General features: G+C 43.8%; 1 long non-coding RNA gene across 1 annotated transcript; it reads right to left on the minus strand.

The window, feature by feature from the left end:
• Positions 1–985: 985 nt before the first annotated feature.
• LOC115163996 (uncharacterized) lies at positions 986–2,030 on the minus strand. Its single transcript, XR_003869857.1, has 3 exons — positions 1,843–2,030; positions 1,634–1,698; positions 986–1,509 (listed from the first exon to the last, which is right to left on the minus strand). It is a non-coding gene; the product is annotated as an uncharacterized LOC115163996 (long non-coding RNA).
• Positions 2,031–26,622: the final 24,592 nt, after the last annotated feature.

Genomic DNA, 26,622 nt, shown 5'->3' on the forward strand with positions numbered 1-26,622 from the left:
AGCTGACTGGAGACAGAGGGAGAAGTGTTCACAGCAAGCTGACTGGAGACAGAGGGAGAAGTGTTCGCAGCAAGCTGACTGGAGACAGAGGGAGAAGTGTTCACAGCAAGCTGACTGGAGACAGAGGGAGAAGTGACTGGAGACAGAGGGAGAAGTGTTCGCAGCAAGCTGACTGAAGACAGAGGGAGCTGACTGGAGACAGAGGGAGAAGTGTTCGCAGCAAGCTGACTGGAGACAGAGGGAGAAGTGTTCGCAGCAAGCTGACTGGAGGCAGAGGGAGAAGTGTTCGCAGCAAGCTGACTGGAGACAGAGGGAGAAGTGACTGGAGGCAGAGGGAGAAGTGTTCGCAGCAAGCTGACTGGAGACAGAGGGAGAAGTGTTCACAGCAAGCTGACTGGAGACAGAGGGAGAAGTGACTGGAGGCAGAGGGAGAAGTGTTCACAGCAAGCTGACTGGAGACAGAGGGAGAAGTGTTCGCAGGAAGCTGACTGGAGAAAGACTTAAATCACTGATTGCTGTTCCCCTTAATACAGAATGTTTGGTAATGCTTCACATTAGGAAGTTTATAGACAGTACGTTTACAAGTTAAAATGTGTTTAGGTATCATTAATAAAACAGTAATAAACCATTGTTTGAAACTGTTTAAACATGTTACAGTAGGAGTAATAGTTTAGAAACAGCATTTACATTTTATAGTAATAGTGCTTTTTCTACTGAGCAAAAAGAACGTGATCTGTTGTTTCTGTACAAACCCTTGTTGACCTTGTTGGGCCAGTGGAGTGAGTCTGTTGTACAAGTTGTACACACTTAATCTCACTCAACTGCCATTCCAACAACAGTTAACACACACACACACACACACACACCTATGATCAAGTTGAATTGAATGGTATTGAAAAGACCGTTGACGTTGCATCGTATGAAGGATTTCACATCTACAACAAACAGCGTCTACGTCACCTTCAGAAACAGAACGAAACAAAACTTTGAGGACAGGGTGACTTTATTTTCTTCATCATTATCAAGATTAGCTTAAAACACTGCCACACATCAGTATACAATCGTATTGGTATCATCGTGTACAATACATTATATACATCGCACAATTTTCCAGGGAAAATAAATATATTTATTTCATACAAAAATAATCTCTATCAATTAAAGGCCAAACCAAATAGCAAAGCCTGACTGTATATAAGACCGGAGCTATAATTTGTAAATAAGTCAATATAAGTACTGTAATTTGATAATAGACTTATTCCCAGCCCCAGGTCCCAGCAGAGAGAGTTAGTGGTGGTGCTGAAACTCGAGGAGGGTTATTATAAAGTCATTTTGTTAATACAGCAGTGTATAAGGTTGGAGTAACGCACAAGCAGACAAAGTGACATTCAGGCGGCCATATTGGAACGTTGTTGGACCGTTGTGTCAGAATCTCCTCTGGGTTCTTGGGCGGTTGTTGGTGGAGACCGTGCGGTGCTTTCGATGGGCAGCACCCGTCCCTTCCTCCGTCTGGGAGGAGACAGGAAACGGTCATATTTAACAACACTCAAAATCAACGATCACGTACAAATTAATTCAATCAATCCAAGTGTTGGTACAAACATGATTCTTTCAAAACCACTGAGATACTCACAAAGGGCGCTTCGCCACGTGAGAAAGCTTTAACGGCAGGGTTGCCTCCAGCAAATGCCTGCACATCTGCAATGTATCACAATATCATGTCAGAGAGCGAGTAGCGGGTGGAGAAGTGACCACTGGAAAACTCTGAGCTCTACTTAGGGTCCATAGACACTGGCAGTAACAGCTTGATCAAAGTTGGGATCATTGCAGGGTTGTACTCACATTGCAGCCGATGGTTGAGTCGATTCAGGGACAGCAGCACTTTCTGCTCCTCCAGGGAGATGGTGGTGATGGTGGAGACCTGGCCCTGCCCTTGGGCTTGGTGCCCCTGGGCTTGGTGGTGCCCTTGGTGCCCCTGGGCTTGGTGGTGCCCTTGGTGCCCCTGGGCTGGGTGCCCCTGAGCTGGGTGCCCCTGGGCTTGGTGCCCCTGGGCTTGGTGGTGCCCTTGGTGCCCCTGGGCTTGGTGCCCCTGGGCTTGGTGGTGCCCTTGGTGCCCCTGAGCTGGGTGCCCCTGAGCTGGGTGCCCCTGGGCTTGGTGCCCCTGGGCTTGGTGGTGCCCTTGGTGCCCCTGGGCTTGGTGCCCTTGGTGCCCCTGGGCTTGGTGGTGCCCTTGGTGCCCCTGGGCTGGGTGCCCCTGAGCTGGGTGCCCCTGGGCTTGGTGCCCCTGGGCTTGGTGGTGCCCTTGGTGCCCCTGGGCTTGGTGCCCCTGGGCTTGGTGGTGCCCTTGGTGCCCCTGAGCTGGGTGCCCCTTAGCTGGGTGCCCCTGGGCTTGGTGCCCCTGGGCTTGGTGGTGCCCTTGGTGCCCCTGGGCTTGGTGCCCTTGGTGCCCCTGGCTGTGGATGGTAGTGATTGATTGGCCTTGGTGCTGGTTGTGACCTCCACCTGGCTCTAGCCTCTGGGATGGCACCGTTTCCTTGGCAACCACTATATCACTGTCTGCCAGCAGGCCTTCACTGTGGGCCTCCGCTTCTGCATACTCTGAACCAAAAAGCACAGTCAACACTCAACACAGTCCACACAGTCAGCATAGACATCACAGTCAGCACAGTAAAAACAGTCAACATAGTTAACACAGTCAGCACAGTAAAAACAGTCAACATAGTTAACACAGTCAGCACAGTAAAAACAGTCAACATAGTTAACACAGTCAACACAGTCCACACAGTCAGCATAGACATCACAGTCAGCACAGTAAAAACAGTCAACATAGTTAACACAGTCAACACAGTCAACACACACACATGTATTTTGTCTCCATGTGTCTATCGCCGATCAGAACAACAAAAAATACCGATTAGCAACTAGTACTCTCAAGAGGAAGCTTCTAAAAATCAAAACAATTGTTCAAATAAATTATGCAAAAGAGATGGAAAACAAGTTAGGCTGCTCAGCTGATTGATTGACATACAGTAAATTGAGAAATGTAAACAACAAAAAAAAAAAATCACAAAAAGAACAAGAAATATGACTAAATAATGATAAATTATATAAAACACAATGGGAAAATACACTGCTCAAAAAAATAAAGGGAACACTTAAACAACACAATGTAACTCCAAGTCAATCACACTTCTGTGAAATCAAACTGTCCACTTAGGAAGCAACACTGATTGACAATAAATTTCACATGCTGTTGTGCAAATGGAATAGACAACAGGTGGAAATTATAGGCAATAAGCAAGACACCCCCAATAAAGGAGTGGTTCGGCAGGTGGTGACCACAGACCACTTCTCAGTTCCTATGCTTCCTGGCTGATGTTTTGGTCACTTTTGAATGCTGGCAGTGCTTTCACTCTAGTGGTAGCATGAGACGGAGTCTACAACCCACACAAGTGGCTCAGATCATGCAGCTCATCCAGGATGGCACATCAATGCGAGCTGTGGCAAGAAGGTTTGCTGTGTCTGTCAGCGTAGTGTCCAGAGCATGGAGGCGCTACCAGGAGACAGGCCAGTACATCAGGAGACGTGGAGGAGGCCATAGGAGGGCAACAACCCAGCAGCAGGACCGCTACCTCCGCCTTTGTGCAAGGAGGAGCAGGAGAAGCACTGCCAGAGCCCTGCAAAATGACCTCCAGCAGGCAACAAATGTGCATGTGTCTGCTCAAATGGTCAGAAACAGACTCCATGAGGGTGGTATGAGGGCCCGACGTCCACAGGTGGGGGTTGTGCTTACAGCCCAACACCGTGCAGGATGTTTGGCATTTGCCAGAGAACACCAAGATTGGCAAATTCGCCACTGGCGCCCTGTGCTCTTCACAGATGAAAGCAGGTTCACACTGAGCACATGTGACAGACGTGACAGAGTCTGGAGACGCCGTGGAGAACGTTCTGCTGCCTGCAACATCCTCCAGCATGACCGGATTGGCGGTGGGTCAGTCATGGTGTGGGGTGGCATTTCTTTGGGGGCCGCACAGCCCTCCATGTGCTCGCCAGAGGTAGCCTGACTGCCATTAGGTACCGAGATGAGATCCTCAGACCCCTTGTGAGACCATATGCTGGTGCGGTTGGCCCTGGGTTCCTCCTAATGCAAGACAATGCTAGACCTCATGTGGCTGGAGTGTGTCAGCAGTTCCTGCAAGAGGAAGGCATTGATGCTATGGACTGGCCCGCCCGTTCCCCAGACCTGAATCCAATTGAGCACATCTGAGAAATCATGTCTCGCTCCATCCACCAACGCCACGTTGTACCACAGACTGTCCAGGAGTTGGCGGATGCTTTAGTCCAGGTCTGGGAGGAGATCCCTCAGGAGACCATCCCCCACCTCATCAGGAGCATGCCCAGGCGTTGTAGGGAGGTCATACCGGCACGTGGAGGCCACACACACTACTGAGCCTCATTTTGACTTGTTTTAAGGACATTACATCAAAGTTGGATCAGCCTGTAGTGTGGTTTTCCACTTTAATTTTGAGTGTGACTCCAAATCCAGACCTCCATGGGTTGATAAATTGGATTTCCATTGATTATTTTTGTGTGATTTTGTTGTCAGCACACTCAACTATGTAAAGAAAAAAGTATTTAATAAGATTATTTCATTCATTCAGATCTAGGATGTGTTGTTTAAGTGTTCCCATTATTTATTTGAGCAGTGTACTTCGGAGTACCTTAAATTATTACAACAAAACCTTTGGCTATGGCCAATCATTTCATTGACTATTCCACTGGTAAAGTGGACAAACTGAGAAGTGAAATGACAACACTGAACAGCGAACCATCATAGTTTTGTATAAAATATCTAATAATGAAAGAGAAGGATCGCTGTTTTGAATTTGGTCAAGTTAGTGTGGGAGAGGTGGAAAAACTATTGTTATCCATCAATAAGGAAAAGCCAGCAGGTATAGACAACCTAGATGGTAAACTATAGAGAATGGTAGACTGTATTACCATATAGACAACCTAGATGGTAAACTATAGATAATGGTAGCAGACTGTATTACCATATAGACAACCTAGATGGTAAACTATAGAGAATGGTAGCAGACTGTATTACCACCAGGTATAGACAACCTAGATGGTAAACTATTGGAGAATGGTAGCAGACTGTATTACCACCAGGTATAGACAACCTAGATGGTAAACTATAGAGAATGGTAGCAGACTGTATTACCACCAGGTATAGACAACCTAGATGGTAAACTATAGAGAATGGTAGCAGACTGTATTACCACCAGGTATAGACAACCTAGATGGTAAACTATAGAGAATGGTAGCAGACTGTATTACCACCAGGTATAGACAACCTAGATGGGAAACTATAGATAATGGTAGCAGTCTGTATTACCATATAGACAACCTAGATGGGAAACTATAGATAATGGTAGCAGACTGTATTACCACCAGGTATAGACAACCTAGATGGTAAACTATAGAGAATGGTAGCAGACTGTATTACCATATAGACAACCTAGATGGTAAACTATTGGAGAATGGTAGCAGACTGTATTACCACCAGGTATAGACAACCTAGATGGGAAACTATAGAGAATGGTAGCAGACTGTATTACCATATAGACAACCTAGATGGGAAACTATAGAGAATGGTAGCAGACTGTATTACCACCAGGTAGACAACCTAGATGGTAAACTATTGGAGAATGGTAGCAGACTGTATTAACACCCCTATTGACCTTATCTTTAACCAAAGCCTAAAGGAGGGCGTGTCCACAGGCGTGGAAGGAAGCTATAGTAATTCCACTGCCTTTGCTGGCCCCAACAGCCGCCCAATCAGTTTGCTGCCTGTTCTTAGTAAACAGATGGAGACGATACAATGCTAACTGCTAACTTTCAGCTTATAGGAGGAGGACACTGAACTTGTACAGCACTGACTCAGGTGACTGATGATTGGTTAAAATAAATGGATAATAAGATGATAGTTAGAGCTGTTATTGGTAGATTTCAGCCTTTGATGTTATTGATCATAAATTGTTACTGAAAAAAAATCCACTTTGCTATGGTTTTACGTCACCTGTCATCACATGATTGGATAGTTATTTATCAATATAACCCAGAGAGTATTCTTCAATAGAAGCTTCTCTAACATCAGATATATACAGTGCGGTGTCCCTCAGGGTAAATTCCTTGAGCCGTTAAGTCTTCTCTAGTGTTACAAATGATTTACCACTGGTGTTACACGCAGCTAGAATTGACGGATGTATACGGATGACTCCACACTCTACACGTCAGCACCCAAAGCCAGTGAGCTACCTGGAATTCTAAACAAGGAGTTACAGTCAATTAATAATGAATAAATACACGCACAACTAAAAGCATTGTATTTGGTTCAAAACATTCTCTAAGACCTAAATCTCAACTGGAGTTGGAACATAAAAGATTGTGACCATTGAACAAGTTGAGGAAGCTAAACTCCTAGGAGTAACATTAAATGGACTTACAGTAGTGAGTGCATACATTATCATAGTCATATTGGCAAAGTTGTTTTGAAGATGGGGAGAGGTATGTCTGTTAAAAGAAAATCTGTATTTTTGACTAAAAAACAACTAGGTTATTCAGGCTCTGGTATTCTCCCATCTTGATTACTGTCCAGAAATATGTTCAAGTGCAGCAAAGAAAGACCTAGCAAAGCTGCAGCTGTCTCAAAACAAAGCAGCACACCTTGCTCTTGACTGCACACACAGAACTAACATCAACAACATGCGTGATAGTATTTCCTGGTTGAGGGTTGAAGAGAGATGAACTGCTTCTCTTCTAGTTTTTATGAGAAATATTACTGTGACGAACATTCCAGATTGTCTGCATAATCAAATAAAATTCAACTCAGACACCCATACATACCCCACAAGACATGCCACCAGGGGTCTCTTCACAGTCCCCAAGTCCAGAACAAATTCACGGCAACACACAGTTAAAATAGAGCCATGATCGCATGGAACTCCCTTCCACCTCCTAATACTCAAGCAAACAGTAACATTACCTTTAAAACACAGATTAAAAACAACTAATGGAACGACAGGGACTGTGAAGGGACACACACACACACGTTTTTGTTGTATTGCTCATAATATTTTTAGTTGCATTGTTTGTTCAGTGCCATCAGAAAGTATTCACACCCCCTGGACTTTTTCCCATTTTGTGGTGTTAAAAAGTGGGATTAAAATGAATTTAATTGTATTTTTTGTTGTTGTAAACAATCTACACAAAATTCTAACATTTGTAAAAAAAAAAAATGTAAAAAAAAATGCATGAAAAATAAAACAATAGTATATATTGATAAGATAAGTATTCAATCCCCTGAGTCAATACATGTTAGAATCACCTTTGGCAGCGATTACAACAGAGTCTTTCTGGGTAAGTCTCTAAGAGCTTTCCACACCTGGATTGTGCAACATTTGCCCATTATTCGTTTCAAAATTCTTCAAGCTCTGTCAAATTGGTTATTGATCACTGCTTGAAAACCATTTTCAGGTCTTGCCATAGATTTTCAAGTAGATTTAAGTCAAAACTGTAACTCGGCCACTCAGGAACATTCACTGTCTTTCTTGGTAAATAACTCCATTGTAGATTTGGCCTTGTGTTTTAGGTTATTGTCCTGCTGAAAGGTGAATTCATCTCCAGTGTAGATTTGGCCTTGTGTTTTAGGTTATTGTCCTGCTGAAAGGTGAATTAATCTCCCAGTGTCTGGTAGAAAGCAGACTGAACCAGGTTTTCCTCTAGGATTTTGCCTGTGCTTAGCTCCATTTTTTTAATCCTGAACAACTCCCCAGTTCTTAAATATTACAAGCATACCCATAACATGATGCAGCCACCACTATACTTCAAAATATGGAGAGTGATACTCAGTAATGTGTTGTATTGGATTTGCACCAAACATAACACTTTGTATTCAGGACAAAATGTTAATTGCCACATTTTTTGCAGTATTACTTAAGTGCCTTGTTGCAAACAGGATGGATGTTTTGGAATATTTTTATTCTGTACAGGCTTCCTTGTTTTCACTCTGTCATTTAGGTTAGTATTGTGGAGTAACTACAATGTTGTTGATCCATCCTCAGTTTTCTCCCATCACAGCCATTAAACTCTGTAACTGTTTTAAAGTCACCATTGGCCTCATGGTGAAATCCCTGAGTGGTTTTCTTCCTCTCCGGCAACTGAGTTAGGAAGGACGCCTGTATATTTGTAGTGAATGGGTGAATTTATACACCAGCCAAAGTGTAATTAATAACCTCACCATGCTCAAAGGCTGTTTTTTATTGTTTTACCCATCTACCAATATGTGATCTTCTTTACGAGGCACTGGAAAACCTCCATGGTCTTTGTGGTTGAATCTGTGTTTGAAATTCACTGCTCGACTGAGGGACCTTACAGATAATTGTATGTGTGGGGTACAGAGATGAGGTAGTCATTCAAAAATCATGTTATACATTTACATTTTCGTCATTTAGCAAACGCTCTTATCCAGAGCGACTTACGTGAGTGCTTGTATGTGAGTGCATATACTTGTATGTATGTGAGTGCACACATTTTCATACTGGTCACCCGTGGGCATCGAACCCACAACCTTTGGTGTTGCAAGCACCATGCTATACCAACTGAGCTACACAGGGCTCAGTTATACTCTATTATTGCACACAGAGTGAGTTCATGCAACTTATTATGTGACTTGTTAAGCACATTTTTACTCCTGAACTTATTTAGGTTTGCCAAAACAAAGGGGTTGAATACTTATTGACTCAAGACATTTCAGCTTTTCATTTTTAATTAAATTTGTAAAAATGTAAAAAATAAAATAAATTAAAAAATCCACTTTGACATTATGGGGTATTGTGTGAAGGCCAGTGACACCAAATCTCAATTTAATAAATTTCCAATTCAGGCTGTAACAAAACAAAACGTGGAAAAAGTCAAGGGGTGTGAATACTTTCTGAAGGCCCTGTAGATAATTGAATTTCCTCGTCTATCAGTGTTGTGTTACTTTTCATGTTTTTTGCTTTAGTGTTTTGTTACTTGTCATGTTTTGTGCTTTTTGAGGACCCCAGGAAGAGTAGCTGCTGCTTCCGCAAAAGCTAATGGGGATCCCAATAACACTTAAACACAGTGAACATAAGACAATACAGTCAACATAGAAATCACAGTCAACATAGACAATACAGTCAACATAGAAATCACAGTCAGCACAGTCAACATATACTGTAGACTCACAGGACAGTTTATTAGGTACCCCACCCATTTCCTGAAAATGGAACGCTCCTACAGACAGTGAGCCATGTGGCCGTGGCTTGCTATATAAAGACAGGCATCGAGGCATTCAAGTGACCCAAGCAACTGTGACCGTGGTATGATCGTCGGTGCCAGGCACTCGGAATCCATTTTCTCAGAAACGGCCGCCCCATTGGGCTTCTCTTGCACAAAAGTGTCTAGGTTTTCACGAGAACGGTGCGACAAACCAATAAGCATCCAGTCAGCGGCAGTCCTGTGGGTGAAAACAGCTTGTTGATGAGAGAGGTCGAAGGAGAATGGCAAGAATCGTGCGAGCGGACATCAAACAAACATAATGACGCAGTACAACATTGATGTGCAGAACGGCATCTTGTCGGTCCTTGATGGTTGATTGCAGCAGACGACCACACCTGGTTCCCCTCCTATCAGCTAAAAACAAGAAGAAACGTCTCCAGTGGGCACGCCATCAAAACACCAGAGAATTGAGGAGTGGAAAAACATCGCCTGGTCCAACGAATCTCGTTTGCTGCTGCGTCATGCTGATGGCTGAGTCAGGATTAGGTGTAAGCAGCAGTGAGTCCATGGACCCCGTTCTGCCTGGAGTCAACGGTACAGGCTGGTGGTAGTGGTGTATCGCTGTCCAATCTGCAGGAACTGCATGATGTTATCGTGTCAGCATGAACCAACATCCCTGTGAAACGTTTTCGACTAGTAGAATCCATGCCCCAAAGAATTCAGGCTGTTCTGGAGGCAAAGGGGTTACGAACCGGCACTATATGGGTGTACCTAATAAACTGGCAGGTGGGTGTACATTACAGTCAAGCAGTCAACACAGTCAGCATTGATGTTAGTCTGGACTCAAGGAGCACATTTAGCACTGATGTTAATGTCACAACAAATACTGCAGGTACCCAGTCAAAATCTAGTGAACATACGGGTTGAAATACTGCAGGTACCCAGTAAAAATCCACAGAACATACAGGTTGAAATACTGCAGGTACCCAGTAAAAATCCAGAGAACATACAGGTTGAAATACTGCCTTATAGATACACACTACTTATACAGACATAACAGATAGTCCCATACCTTCATGTTGATGTGTCAGGTCCTGTTTGCTGTGTAATGGTGTTATCAGCACCATGGCCTGTGGAAAACAAAGAACATATAGACATGAAGATTCTGTCTTCATTATGAAGTCATTATATTCTACAAGAAAAACTGTATTTACAATGTTCTGCACCAGATTCTGTCTTCATTATGAAGTCATTATATTCTACAAGAAAAACTGTATTTATAATGTTCTGCACCAGATTCTGTCTTCATTATGAAGTCATTATATTCTACAAGAAAAACTGTATTTATAATGTTCTGCACCAGATTCTGTCTTCATTATGAAGTCATTATATTCTACAAGAAAAACTGTATTTATAATGTTCTGCACCAGATTCTGTCTTCATTATGAAGTCATTATATTCTACAAGAAAAACTGTATTTATAATGTTCTGCACCAGATTCTGTCTTCATTATGAAGTTATTATATTCTACAAGAAAAACGGTATTTATAATGTTCTGCACCAGATTCTGTCTTCATTATGAAGTCATTATATTCTACAAGAAAAACTGTATTTATAATGTTCTGCACCAGATTCTGTCTTCATTATGAAGTCATTATATTCTACAAGAAAAACTGTATTTATAATGTTCTGCACCAGATTCTGTCTTCATTATGAAGTCATTATATTCTACAAGAAAAACTGTATTTATAATGTTCTGCACCAGATTCTGTCTTCATTATGAAGTCATTATATTCTACAAGAAAAACTGTATTTATAATGTTCTGCACCAGATTCTGTCTTCATTATATTCTACAAGAAAAAAAACATCGTAATGACACATTTACTACTCTGTGCAAGTGATTTTTATAAACTACTGTATACACTAACTAATGGATTAAACTACAAGTGTCGTGACAGATAAACATGACTATACAGCAGAACGCATACTACACTAGTCACCCGATCAAAAACTACAGCCGACCTGACAATACCCATTCACAGTCCCTGCCTTCCCAGTGAATTGCCATATTGACAGGACTCAAATTAAACCAGTCCTAAAACACCCTGTGTTCACAGTAGGATATCAACTAACCCACAATGCAACTGAAGTGTCCAATGCATGCAGCTACCTGAACTGTCATGTACAACTGGCATGTAGCCTACCTGAGACTGAGATTAGGAGGGTACCTGACAGTCTACCTGAGACTGAGATTAGGAGGGTACCTGACAGCCTACCTGAGACTGAGATTAGGAGGGTACCTGACAGTCTACCTGAGACTGAGATTAGGAGGGGACCTGACAGCCTACCTGAGACTGAGATTAGGAGGGTACCTGACAGTCTACCTGAGACTGAGACTAGGAGGGTACCTGACAGTCTACCTGAGACTGAGATTAGGAGGGTACCTGACAGTCTACCTGAGACTGAGATTAGGAGGGTACCTGACAGCCTACCTGAGACTGAGATTAGGAGGGTACCTGACAGTCTACCTGAGACTGAGATTAAGAGGGTACCTGACAGCCTACCTGAGACTGAGATTAGGAGGGTACCTGACAGTCTACCTGAGACTGAGATTAGGAGGGTACCTGACAGCCTACCTGAGACTGAGATTAGGAGGGTACCTGACAGTCTACCTGAGACTGAGACTAGGAGGGGACCTGACAGCCTACCTGAGACTGAGATTAGGAGGGTACCTGACAGTCTACCTGAGACTGAGATTAGGAGGGTACCTGACAGTCTACCTGAGACTGAGATTAGGAGGGTACCTGACAGTCTACCTGAGACTGAGATTAGGAGGGTACCTGAGAGCCTACCTGAGACTGAGATTAGGAGGGTACCTGACAGCCTACCTGAGACTGAGATTAGGAGGGTACCTGACAGTCTACCTGAGACTGAGATTAGGAGGGTACCTGACAGTCTACCTGAGACTGAGATTAGGAGGGTACCTGACAGTCTACCTGAGACTGAGATTAGGAGGGTACCTGAGAGCCTACCTGAGACTGAGATTAGGAGGGTACCTGACAGTCTACCTGAGACTGAGATTAGGAGGGTACCTGACAGTCTACCTGAGACTGAGATTAGGAGGGTACCTGACAGCCTACCTGAGACTGAGATTAGGAGGGTACCTGACAGTCTACCTGAGACTGAGACTAGGAGGGGACCTGACAGCCTACCTGAGACTGAGATTAGGAGGGTACCTGACAGTCTACCTGAGACTGAGATTAGGAGGGTACCTGACAGTCTACCTGAGACTGAGATTAGGAGGGTACCTGACAGTCTACCTGAGACTGAGATTAGGAGGGTACCTGAGAGCCTACCTGAGACTGAGATTAGGAGGGTACCTGACAGCCTACCTGAGACTGAGATTAGGAGGGTACCTGACAGCCTACCTGAGACTGAGATTAGGAGGGTACCTGACAGTCTACCTGAGACTGAGATTAGGAGGGTACCAACCAGCCTACCTGCGACTGAGATTAGGAGGGTACCAACCAGCCTACATGAGAATGAGATTAGGAGGGTACCTGACAGCCTACCTGAGACTGAGATTAGGAGGGTACCTGACAGCCTACCTGAGACTGAGATTAGGAGGGTACCTGACAGTCTACCTGAGACTGAGATTAGGAGGGTACCAACCAGCCTACCTGAGACTGAGATTAGGAGGGTACCTGACAGCCTACCTGAGACTGAGATTAGGAGGGTACCTGACAGTCTACCTGAGACTGAGATTAGGAGGGTACCTGACAGTCTACCTGAGACTGAGATTAGGAGGGTACCTGACAGTCTACCTGAGACTGAGATTAGGAGGGTACCTGACAGCCTACCTGAGACTGAGATTAGGAGGGTACCTGACAGCCTACCTGAGACTGAGATTAGGAGGGTACCTGACAGCCTACCTGAGACTGAGATAAGGAGGGTACCTGAAATCCTACCTGAGAGCTTGACAGAGACTGGGAGGATAGAGGAAGGGAAGCCTGTACCTGAGACTGGGAGGGAAGAGGAAGGGAAGCCTGTACCTGAGACTGGGAGGGTAGAGGAAGGGAAGCCTGTACCTGAGACTGGGAGGATAGAGGAAGGGAAGCCTGTACCTGAGACTGGGAGGGTAGCGGAAGGGAAGCCTGTACCTGAGACTGGGAGGGTAGAGGAAGGGAAGCCTGTACCTGAGACTGGGAGGGTAGAGGCAGGGAAGCCTGTACCTGAGACTGGGAGGGTAGAGGAAGGGAAGCCTGTACCTGAGACTGGGAGGGTAGAGGAAGGGAAGCCTGTACCTGAGACTGGGAGGGTAGAGGAAGGGAAGCCTGTACCTGAGACTGGGAGGGTAGAGGAAGGGAAGCCTGTACCTGAGACTGGGAGGGTAGAGGAAGGGAAGCCTGTACCTGAGACTGGGAGGGTAGAGGAAGGGAAGCCTGTACCTGAGACTGGGAGGGTAGAGGAAGGGAAGCCTGTACCTGAGACTGGGAGGGTAGAGGAAGGGAAGCCTGTACCTGAGACTGGGAGGGTAGAGGAAGCCTTCTGTTCCCTGAGCCAGTTGTTCCTCTCCTCCTGGCCCCATTACCACGGCTCTCCTGGGGCTGTCTCCTCACCACGCTCCTGGCTGATCACAATCATATAGAATAATGCTAAATACATGTGCATTTATTACCAATGAGGTATAATCAAATGTTCCATAATTATGTTTTTTTTTTAAAAAGGAAATTGCATAGTCAGAGAAACAAATAAAATAGATTAAATCCTTAATAGAATTTGAGTTATCAGTGTCAAATGTGTACAATGTTGGGTAACTACTAAAGGTCGACCGATTAATCGGAATGGCCGATTAATTAGAGCCGATTTCAAGTTTTCATAACAATCGGTAATTGGCATTTTTGGACACTGATCATGGCCGATTACATTGCACTCCACGAGGAGACTGTGTGGCAGGCTGACTACCTGTTACGCTAGTGCAGCAAGGAGCCACGGTAAGGTGCTAGCTAGCATTAAACGTATCTTATAAAAAACAATCAATCTTAACATAATTACTAGTTAACTACACATGGTTGATCATATTACTAGTTTATCTAGCTTGTCCTGCGTTGCATATAAATTGATGCGGTGCCTGTTAATTTATCCTTGAATCACAGCCTACTTCGCCAAATGGGTGATGATTTAACACCGTCGTTGCACCAATGTGTACCTAACCATAAACTTCAACACCTTTCTTAAAATCAATACACAAGTATATATTTTTAAACCTGCATATTTAGTTAATATTGCCTGCTAACATGAATTTCTTTTAACTAGGGAAATTGTGTCACTTCTCTTGCGTTCTGTGCAAGCAGAGTCAGGGTATATGCGGCAGTTCGGGCCGCCTGGCTCGTTGTGAACTGTGTGAAGACCATTTCTTCCTAACAAAGACAGCTAACTTCACCAAACGGGGGATGATTTAACAAAAGCGCATTCGCGAAAAAAACACAATCGTTGCACGAAAGTACCTAACCATAAACATCAATGCCTTTCTTAAAATCAATACACAGAAGTGTATTTTTTTAAACCTGCATGTTTAGCTAAAAGAAATCCAGGTTAGCAGGCAATATTAAACTAGGGAAATTGTGTCACTTCTCTTGCGTTCTGTGCAACAGTCAGGGTATATGCAACATTTTGGGCCGCCTGGCTCGTTGCGAACTAATTTGCCACAATTTTACGTAATTATGACATAACACTGAAGGTTTTGCAATGTAACAGCAATATTTAGACTTAGGGATGCCACCCGTTAGATAAAATACAGAACGGTTCTGTATTTCACTGAAAGAATAAACATTTTGTTTTTCCGGATTTGACCATATTAATGACCAAAGGCTCGTATATTTCTGTGTGTTATTATATTATAATTAAGTCTATGATTTGATAGAGAAGTCTGACTGAGCGGTGGTAGGCAGCAGCAGGCTTTTATGCATTCATTCAAACAGCTCTTTCCTGCGTTTGCCAGGAACTCTTCGCAATGCTTGAAGCACAGCGCTGTTTATGAATTCAAGCCTATCAACTCCCGAGATTAGGCTGGCAATACCATTGTTCATTCAGTATTGTTGTAATTGTCATTATTACAAATATATATAAAAACCGGCCGATTAATTGGTATCTGCTTTTTTTGGTCCTCCAATAACCGGTATTGGCGTTGAAAAATCATAAAATCGGTCAACCTCTAGTTTCTACAGGTCAAGTAATTCCTATTTCTTCTGAATCAGAGGGAAGATCTTAGGGGCGACAGATAGCCTCGAGGTCAGAGCGTTGGGCCAGACACTAAAAGGCTGTTGGTTCGAATCCCGGAGCCAACAAGGTCAAAGATCTTTCGCTGTGCCCTTGAGAAAGGCACTTTGGGATATTCAAGAAACACTTTTTCATTACACACTTGTACAAGTGTGTAACAGCACAAATATAAGCACCCACTCAATGTAGTATCACAACAGAAGGTTCACCATAATGTCTATTAAAAAGTATTTCCCTTCTATCAAACGTTTACTTCTAAATGGCGCTCTTTGACAGACAAATAATATTACGAGGTTTTGAAGCTGCATGCCAAAGGGTACCCTATTCCCTACATCAGGGGCACCTCCAGTCCTCAGGGGCCTGATTGGTGTCACATCTGTTGCACCCTCTACAACCACTGTGATTATTATTATTATTATTATTATTATTATTTGACCCTGCTGATCATCTATGAATGGACAATTCCTTTGACCTCATGGCTTGGTTTTTGCTCTGACATGCACTGTCAACTGTGGGACCTTATATAGACAGGTGTGTGCCTTTCCAAATCATGTCCAATCAATTGAATTTACCACAGGTGGACTCCGTGCGGCAGGTAGCCTAGTGGTTAGACGTTGGGCCAGTAACCGAAAGGTTGCTGGATCGAATCCCAGAGCTGACAAGGTAAAAATCTGTCGTTCTGCCCCTGAGCAAGGCAGTTCCACGGTCGCCAAAGAAGTGGATGTCGAATATGGCAGCTCCCCACACCTCTCTGATTCAGAGGGCTTGGGTTAAATGTGGAAGACCCATTTCAGTTCAATGCATTCAGTTGTACAACTGACTAGGTACCCCCCCAATGAAGTTGTAGAAACATCAAGGATGATCAATGGAAACAGGATGCACCTGAACTCAATTTCAAGTCTCATAGCGAAAGGTCTGAATACTTATATAAATAAGGTATCTCTGTTTTTTGTTTTTTATACATTTGCAAAAATTTCAAAAAACCTGGTTTCACTTTCTCATTATGGGTTATTGATGAGGAAAAACAACAATTTAATCACTTTTAGAATAAATCTGTAACATAGTGCACAAAATAGGGAATAGGGTGCAATTTGAGACGCGACCCTAGGCTAAATCTTCTTTGACCTTCTTACCATTGGTTGGGGAGAGGAAGAAGTCTCCCATTGTGGTGATGGCTTTAACTCCGTTGATCAGGCTGTCCCCGTTGATAGTAACGCGAGATAGGTTGGCACGTGCTTGAGGCAGGACGGTTACAGGGTCACCTAAAAGAGACAAAACAGCAAGTCAGAGGTTCCTAGTTTCCCTCCCTGCTCCAGACTCTCTTATGAAAAACCTGAAGTTTCTCTACAAACTATCCCAATACAAAAACGTGACCCCCCCCCCCCCCAAAAAACGACATTTCCACCATTATATATTTCACCGGTGTAGTAATCCCATATGTGGTGGTGAGTGGTACGGGGGGGCAATGAAAACACAGGGTATCGATACAACTTAAGAAGAAGCTTTCCTAAGAAATGTTTTCATACCTAAAGAATCTCAAAACAAAGTTACAAACTGGCAGCCACACAAAGAGAGTACTGTCCCGTCAAAGGGTTTCTGTTGAACTAGCCAACAGCACAAGGTGCAGTGAGTTCAGTGGGGAGGCTTTAGGTCACTGGGTCCTCAGTACTTTCCATGTTAAAAAAAAAAAAAAAAAGAGCAGTTTAAAATATATTTCCAATAGCAGGTGGATGACATCAGTCATAAATTACATATAATAAAAATAACTAACTACTAGGGATAGAACGATTCAACATTACATATCGGCTCCCCGTTCAAATGGTTAAACTGCGAGTGCATCAGAGCCTAAACCGATCCAAATTAAGCATGCATTGGTCAGGAAAAACTAATTCAAACTTCACCAATCAATGGTTCAACTGATTTTGTTTTATTCTGAAAATACCTCATCTGAATTGAACACATCTTTACTAATGCTGCAGAAATGTGTTTGAAAGCAGTATCCAGATCCATAGGATGTAGCCATCACAGTATAGTAGCCATATCTAGGAAAACCAAAGTTCCAAAGACTGGGCCTAATATAGTGTATAACAGGTCATACAATAAGATTTGTAGTGATTCATATGTTGATGATAAATAATATTTGTTGGTCTGTGGTGTGTAATGAGGAGCAACCAGACGCTGCACTTGACACATTTTTGAAATTGCTTATTCCAGTTACTGGCTGCAGAACCAATTGGCAAAAGTACTGCAAATTGAGATATCATGTGACTAAACTGAATAAAAAGAAGAAACTATACTATGAAACAAAGATAAATAACATAAAGATTGATAACAAAAAAGCACTGGAGCATCTTAAATTACATTTTGGGGAAAAAGTCAAACTCAGCTCCTTCATTCATTGAATCAGATGGTTCATTCATCACTAAACCCACTGATAATCAGATGGTTCATTCATCACTAAACCCACTGATAATCCGATGGTTCATTCATCACTAAACCCACTGATAATCCGATGGTTCATTCATCACTAAACCCACTGATAATCAGATGGTTCATTCATCACTAAACCCACTGATAATCAGATGGTTCATTCATCACTAAACCCACTGATAATCAGATGGTTCATTCATCACTAAACCCACTGATAATCAGATGGTTCATTCATCACTAAACCCACTGATAATCAGATGGTTCATTCATCACTAAACCCACTGATAATCAGATGGTTCATTCATCACTAAACCCACTGATAATCAGATGGTTCATTCATCACTAAACCCACTGATAATCAGATGGTTCAATCATCACTAAACCCACTGATAATCAGATGGTTCATTCATCACTAAACCCACTGATAATCACATGGTTCATTCATCACTAAACTCACTGATAATCAGATGGTTCATTCATCACTAAACCCACTGATAATCAGATGGTTCATTCATCACTAAACCCACTGATAATCAGATGGTTCAATCATCACTAAACCCACTGATAATCAGATGGTTCATTCATCACTAAACCCACTGATAATCACATGGTTCATTCATCACTAAACTCACTGATAATCAGATGGTTCATTCATCACTAAACCCACTGATAATCACATGGTTCATTCATCACTAAACTCACTGATAATCAGATGGTTCATTCATCACTAAACCCACTGATAATCACATGGTTCATTCATCACTAAACTCACTGATAATCAGATGGTTCATTCATCACTAAACCCACTGATAATCACATGGTTCATTCATCACTAAACCCACTGATAATCAGATGGTTCATTCATCACTAAACCCACTGATAATCAGATGGTTCATTCATCACTAAACCCACTGATAATCAGATGGTTCATTCATCACTAAACCCACTGATAATCAGATGGTTCATTCATCACTAAACCCACTGATAATCCGATGGTACATTCATCACTAAACCCACTGATAATCCGATGGTTCATTCATCACTAAACCCACTGATAATCCGATGGTTCATTCATCACTAAACCCACTGATAATCAGATGGTTCATTCATCACTAAACCCACTGATAATCAGATGGTTCATTCATCACTAAACCCACTGATAATCAGATGGTTCATTCATCACTAAACCCACTGATAATCAGATGGTTCATTCATCACTAAACCCACTGATAATCAGATGGTTCATTCATCACTAAACCCACTGATAATCAGATGGTTCATTCATCACTAAACCCACTGATAATCAGATGGTTCATTCATCACTAAACCCACTGATAATCAGATGGTTCATTCATCACTAAACCCACTGATAATCAGATGGTTCATTCACCACTAAACCCACTGATAATCAGATGGTTCAATCATCACTAAACCCACTGATAATCAGATGGTTCATTCACCACTAAACCTACTGATAATCACATGGTTCATTCATCACTAAACCCACTGATATTACCAACTACTTTAATGACTTTTCATTGGCCAGATAAACAAACTTAGGGATGACATGACAGCAACAAACACTGACACTACACATCCAAGTATAACTGACCAAATTATGAAAAACAAGAATTGTACTTTTGAATTCTGTAAAGTGAGTGTGGAAGAGGTGAACAAATTATTGTTGTCTATCAACAATGACAAGCCACCGGGGTCTGACAACTTGGATGGAAAATAACTGAGGAGAATAGCGGATGATATTGCCACTCCTATTTGCCACATCTTCATTTCAAGCCTACTAGAGAGCGTGTCCCCTCAGGCCTGGAGGGAAGCTAAAGTCATTCTGATACATAAGAATAGTAAAGCCTCCTTTACTGGCTCAAATAGCCGACCAATCAGCCTGTTACCAACCCTTAGTAAACTTTTGGAAAAAAATCATGTTTGACCAGACACAATGCTATTTTACAGTAAACAAATTGACAGACTTTCAGCACGCTTATAGGGAAGGACACTCAACAAGCACAGCACTTACACAAATGACTGATGATTGGCTGACAGAAATTGATGATAAAAAAAGATTGTGGGGGCAGCTAAGATGGGGAGAAGTCTGTCTATAATAAAGTGATACTCTGCCTTCTTAACAACACTATCAACAAGGCAGGTCCTACAGGCCCTAGTTTCTACCTTCTTAACAACACTATCAACAAGGCAGGTCCTACAGGCCCTAGTTTCTACCTTCTTAACAACACTATCAACAAGGCAGGTCGTACAGGCCCTAGTTTCTACCTTCTTAACAACACTATCAACAAGGCAGGTCCTACAGACCCTAGTTTCTACCTTCTTAACAACACTATCAACAAGGCAGGTCCTACAGGCCCTAGTTTCTACCTTCTTAACAACACTATCAACAAGGCAGGTCCTACAGGCCCTAGTTTCTACCTTCTTAACAACACTATCAACAAGGCAGGTCCTACAGGCCCTAGTTTCTACCTTCTTAACAGCACTATCAACAAGGCAGGTCCTACAGGCCCTAGTTTCTACCTTCTTAACAACACTATCAACAAGGCAGGTCCTACAGGCCCTAGTTTCTACCTTCTTAACAACACTATCAACAAGGCAGGTCCTACAGGCCCTAGTTTCTACCTTCTTAACAACACTATCAACAAGGCAGGTCCTACAGGCCCTAGTTTCTACCTTCTTAACAGCACTATCAACAAGGCAGGTCCTACAGGCTCTAGTTTCTACCATCTTAACAACACTATCAACAAGGCAGGTCCTACAGGCCCTAGTTTCTACCTTCTTAACAGCACTATCAACAAGGCAGGTCCTACAGGCCCTAGTTTCTACCTTCTTAACAACACTATCAACAAGGCAGGTCCTACAGGCCCTAGTTTCTACCTTCTTAACAACACTATCAACAAGGCAGGTCCTACAGGCCCTAGTTTCTACCTTCTTAACAGCACTATCAACAAGGCAGGTCCTACAGGCCCTAGTTTTGTCCCACCTGGACTACTGTTCAGTCGTGTGGTCGGGTGCCACAAAGAGGAAAATTGCAATTGGCTCTGAACAGGGCAGCACGGCTGGCCCTTGGATGTACACAGAGAGCTAATATTAATAATATGCATGTCAATCTCTCCTGGCTGAAAGTGGAGGAGAGATTGACTTCATCACTACTTGTATTTGTGAGAGGTATTGACATGTTGAATGCATCAAGCTGTCTGTCTAAACTACTGGCACACAGCTCAGACTCCCATCCATACCCCACAAGACATACCACCAGAGGTCTGTTTAAACTACTGGCACACAGCTCGGACACCCATACATACCCCACAAGAGATGCCACCAGAGGTCTGTTTAAACTACTGGCACACAGCTCAGACACCCATCCATACCCCACAAGACATGCCACCAGAGGTCTGTTTAAACTACTGACACACAGCTCAGACACCCATACATACCCCACAAGACATGCCACCAGAGGTCTGTTTAAACTACTGACACACAGCTCAGACACCCATCCATACCCCACAAGACATGCCACCAGAGGTCTCTTCACAGTCCCCAAGTCCAGAACAGACTATGGGAGACGCACAGTATTACATAGAGCCATGACTACATGGAACTCTATTCCACATCAAGTCATTTATAAAAACGGTAAAATTTGATTTAAAAAACAGATACAAAAATACACTTTATGCTACAGTGGGGACTGTGAAGCAACACAGACACAGGCACTGACATGCACACACACGATAACATACGCACCATAGTCACACGTACACATGGAGTCTTGTAGATATGTGGTAGTAGAATAGGGGAAAATGTTTTTAAATTGTATAACTGCCTTAATTTAGCTGGACCCCAGGAAGAGTAGCTGCTGCCTTGGCAGGAACTAATGGGGATCCATAACAAACTCCAGGAAGAGTAGCTGCTGCCTTGGCAGGAACTAAATGGGGATCCATAATAAACCCCAGGAAGAGTAGCTGCTGCCTTGGCAGGAACTAATGGGGATCCATAATAAACCCCAGGAAGAGTAGCTGCTGCCTTGACAGGAACTAATGGGGATCCATAATAAACCCCAGGAAGAGTAGCTGCTGCCTTGGCAGGAAGTAATGGGGATCCATAATAAACCCCCAGGAAACCGAATCGTTTCAAAGTAAAATGGTTCCTGTATCGTATCACAGCCCATGTATCTAGATGCGTATCAAATCGTTTCAAACTAAAACTTATGGTTCCTGTATCGTACCAGATGCGTATCGAATCGTTCATGACAGGAAAGATGCACATCCATACTAACTATGCCGTAAAACTTGAAAGCTCAAACTACACAACAAGATAAATGTGATAAAGTTGATCTAATTTGACTGACATGCACATTAACGTCTGTGAAGGAACATTTAATGTTTGTGCTTTTCTAATAACCAAGTCCACTGGGTTTATGCTGATTGATCATGCCCGGGAGGAATCCTCACTATCAGTAGAAGCAATTTGGCAGGACGCCCAGAACATTGTTTTGAGAACCGAAAGGTGTGTCTCAGTAACAAGGTCTCAGCTTGGAGAGAAGAAGCCTTGTGAGGTATTGGTCTGTCACATGCATGAACCAAACGTTAATGAATTATTAATTATGAATAATAATTAAGCTAAATCATGCAAATATAACTTGTCTGTGTAAGCAGTATATAAGAGAACGGGACTGCCCCGGCAGAGCTCCCGACCGACGTGTACTATGGAGCGTTAAGTTTGTTGGAACCTCTCCAGCTTGCTGATAATAAAGAATGATTCATTTAATATTGACTTCAGCTGTCCCTGGTGGTAATTTCTACAACACATCCTTCGCAACTGGTGACAACAACACATGTATTAGAGATGTGAGGACCAGACAGTCTGATCAATCTAAAGTACAGTACATTACCGTCCTTGGTGGCTAAGGCACTACGGACTCCATGCCAGAGCTGGGAGATCTCCTCGTCTGTGGGAGTACGGTCCAGACAGAGGCCTTTCTCATGGTACAGCAGCCGCCATCTGGCAGCCTCTCCCTGGGCGTTCTGCTGGCCTGACATGGGGGTGGCCTTGGATGGGTTGGAAATAACACCGCTATCTGCCCTAATGACATGTGATCGGGTCTGGGACGGGGTGAAGCTGTCCAGGGTGTTATTATTACACAAAGCCTCATCTACAGGAATCCCTGCTTTAGTAGCAGCAGAGTTAGACTGATCCATGTTGTAAGGAGTCTTGGTGGTGTCATTAAAGTGATCCATTTTGTAAGGAGTCTTGGTGGTGTCATTAAAGTGATCCATTTTGTAAGGAGTCTTGGTGGTGTCATTAAAGTGATCCATGTTGTAAGGAGTCTTGGTGGTGTCATTAAAGTGATCCATTTTGTAAGGAGTCTTGGTGGTGTCATTAAAGTGATCCATGTTGTAAGGAGTCTTGGTGGTGTCATTAAAGTGATCCATATTGTAAGGAGTCTTGGTGGTGTCATTAAAGTGATCCATATTGTAAGGAGTCTTGGTGGTGTATGATACTACAGCATCTGTCTCTCTTGTGTGTGTGTTAGGCTCCATGGTTTCAGTGCGGGGCGGGGGACGAGGCACCATGACCTTCCCGTGGGTCACCCGGGCCACGTGGCTGCTGGCCTCCGTAGCAGACTGGGGTCTGATGACCGTACCTTTTCTGGAGCGGGACGAAACAGGATCCATCCCTGCCCTGGCAGACCTCACTCTCCTGGGGACTCTGGGGCACCCGGTCCTCCCGCTGCTCCACCGCTGGACCTTGACCTCCCTGGCTTCCACTCTTGTCTCCTTGGCCTCCTGGCCTCTCTCCTGGACCCCCTGGTGCCCCTGCAGTCTGCTCTCCTGGACCCTGACATCTGCCCAGGCCTGCTTGGTAAAGTGATAGCCGGTGGAGGCCAGAGGGGTGTTGGTGGCCACCGTCTGGCCCTGACCCTGTTGGTGGTCTGATGATGCTGAGTGTTTATGTGGAGGTAGTGGATACTCAGAAACACACTTGTTGTTTGTTATAGGACTCCGTCGCGTCTCTTCCTCCAGATTTACCTCGTCAAACCAGCGTATCTTCTTTTTGACCGTCTTGTTGCCCTCTGCATCCTTGCCTTTCCTTCTGGTCAGTTCCACACTATCTCTGATGGACATGGTGAATTGTTTTGCGAATATTAAATGCCTGGTGTTATACATACTAGAACAAGCGTTTCCTCCCGACACTCCGTATTTGGATTGCTTTTTAAGAATTCCCTTCATACGTCGGACTTCAGTGCCTCTATGATGATCTGTAGCTGTGCTGACAGCAGCTACAGGTGTAGGAGATGGAGGTGTATCTGGGTGGTGTGTTGGTGTTATTTCCACCTGCAGGCTCTTCAGGCCTTTAGGGAAGTCAGACCTGATATTACAATGACCCAACGTCTGACTGAGAGGGTCTGTGTTCTTAGACCTCCCGGCTTTGGGCTCAGTGTTGGACCCTGCTTTGGGCTCAGAGTTGGACCCTGCTTTGGGCTCAGAGTTGGACCCTGCTTTGGGCTCAGAGTTGGACCCTGCTTTGGGCTCAGAGTTGGACCCTGCTTTGGGCTCAGAGTTGGACCCTGCTTTGGACTCAGAGTTGGACCCTTTGTTGAGGTTGTTCATGGCATCTTCAACACTGGATTTGCTCCTGTGTGACTGATGTTGTGTGCTTTTTGTTGGCTGAATGATGGCGGTGTCTTCTCGGGCCCCTGAGCTACTTTTAGTGTTATAACTGAGGATATGATCAAGGTTTGAGGAAGGGGCTTCACACAGAAGGTCTTTGTGGCTGCAAGTTTTCCCAGGCAGAAGGACCTGTGTAGCCGACGGTTGTTTGGAATACTTGTCCTCCTGGTTTCTCACCTGCTGCCTAAATTCTAACTTTCCCTCTGGGGTCAGACAAGAGATGAACTCTAGCAGCGTTATGTCTGGGGTAGAAGCCTTAGAGCACGCTACCTTAGAGCACGCTACGACCCCTGAGACTCTGTGGTCCCCCCTCGGATGGCTTTCCCTTTCCTGAGAGTGTTGGTCACCGTTATCTGAACCTATTGAGGATGTATCTATAATCCCACTCAGAGTTAGCAGGTTGTGGTGACTGACACTGAGGAATGGGGACTGGGACACAGTGTTACTCTGTGATGATGATTGGTCTGTACAACTCTGCCACCCAGTGGCCTGCGAGAGCTGGTGCATTCTGCTGTTACAATCTTCGACAGACTCCTCTGTCTGCTTTGATCTGGGGAGCTGAGGGCTAGCGTCAGCTTTGCCCTGTTGGAGTAGGAGGTTACCACTTAGGAAACTCTTTGTTGGTGGACAAAAGGACAAGTCAGAGGATGGACCATTGGGGTTTTTCTGGTGATCTAACCAAGAGCTGTGGACTCTCTGTATTGTGTTGTTGTGCTTTAAGATATCCTCCATCTCCAAGCTATCCAGACTGGACAAGCTCTCTGACTGAGTGACTCTGTTCACATTATGATGCTGTAATACAAAAGAGAGAGTTTTGTTGGTTGATTCATTGATATTTGGGTAAAACAATTCATACAGCTAAAAGCTATTTTAAAAAGCACCAAGAACCCCAGAGGATTACCCATGAAGGCATAAAAACACTTATTTTCAATGTGTTCCTCTGAGATGCATTAATTCAACAACAGAAGAGATGCATTAATTCAACAACAGATGAGATGTATTAATTCAACAACAGAAGAGATGCATTAATTCAACAACAGAAGAGATGCATTAATTCAACAACAGATGAGATGTATTAATTCAACAAGTGATGAATGTCATGATGGTAGGATATCCTTAACAAATGTACATCGCTACACTATATATACACAAAAGTATGTGGACACCCCTTCAAATTAGTGGATTTGGCTATTTCAGCCACACCCGTTGCCGACAGGTGTATAAAAAAAAAAATCGAGCACACGGCCATGCAATCTCCATAGACAAACACTGGCAGCAGAATGGCCTTAATGAAGAGCTCAGTGACTTTCAACGTGGCACCGTCATAGGATGCTACCTTTCCAACAAGTCAGTTCGTCAAATATCTGCCCTGATAGAGCTGCTCCGGTCAACTGTAAGAGCTGTTATTGTGAAATGAAAACTCCTAAGAGCAACAACGGCTCAGCCGGAAAGTGGTAGGGCACACAAGCTCAAAGTGCGGGACCGCCGAGTGCTGAAGGACGTAAAAATCATCTGTCCCCGAGTTCCAAACTGCCTCTGGAAACAACTTCAGCACAAGAACTGTCGGGAGCTTCACGAAATGGGTTTCCATGACCGAGCAGCCGCACACAAGTCTAAGATCACCATGCTCAATGCCAAGCATCGGCTGGAGTGGTGTAAAGCTTGCCGTCATTGGACTCTGGAGCAGTGGAAACGTGTTCTCTGGAGTGATGAATCACGCTTCACCATCCGGCAGTCCTACGGACGAATCTGGGTTTGGCAGAAGCCAGGAGAACGCTACCTGCCCCAATGCATAGTGGTAACTGTAAAGTTTGGAGGAAGAGGAATAATGGTCTGGGGCTGTTTTTCATGGTTGGGGCTAGGGCCCTTAGTTCCAGTGAATGGAAATCTTAATGCTACAGCTTCCAACTTTGT

Source organism: Salmo trutta, chromosome 26 (assembly GCF_901001165.1).
Source record: "Salmo trutta chromosome 26, fSalTru1.1, whole genome shotgun sequence".
Lineage (NCBI taxonomy): Eukaryota > Metazoa > Chordata > Actinopteri > Salmoniformes > Salmonidae > Salmo > Salmo trutta.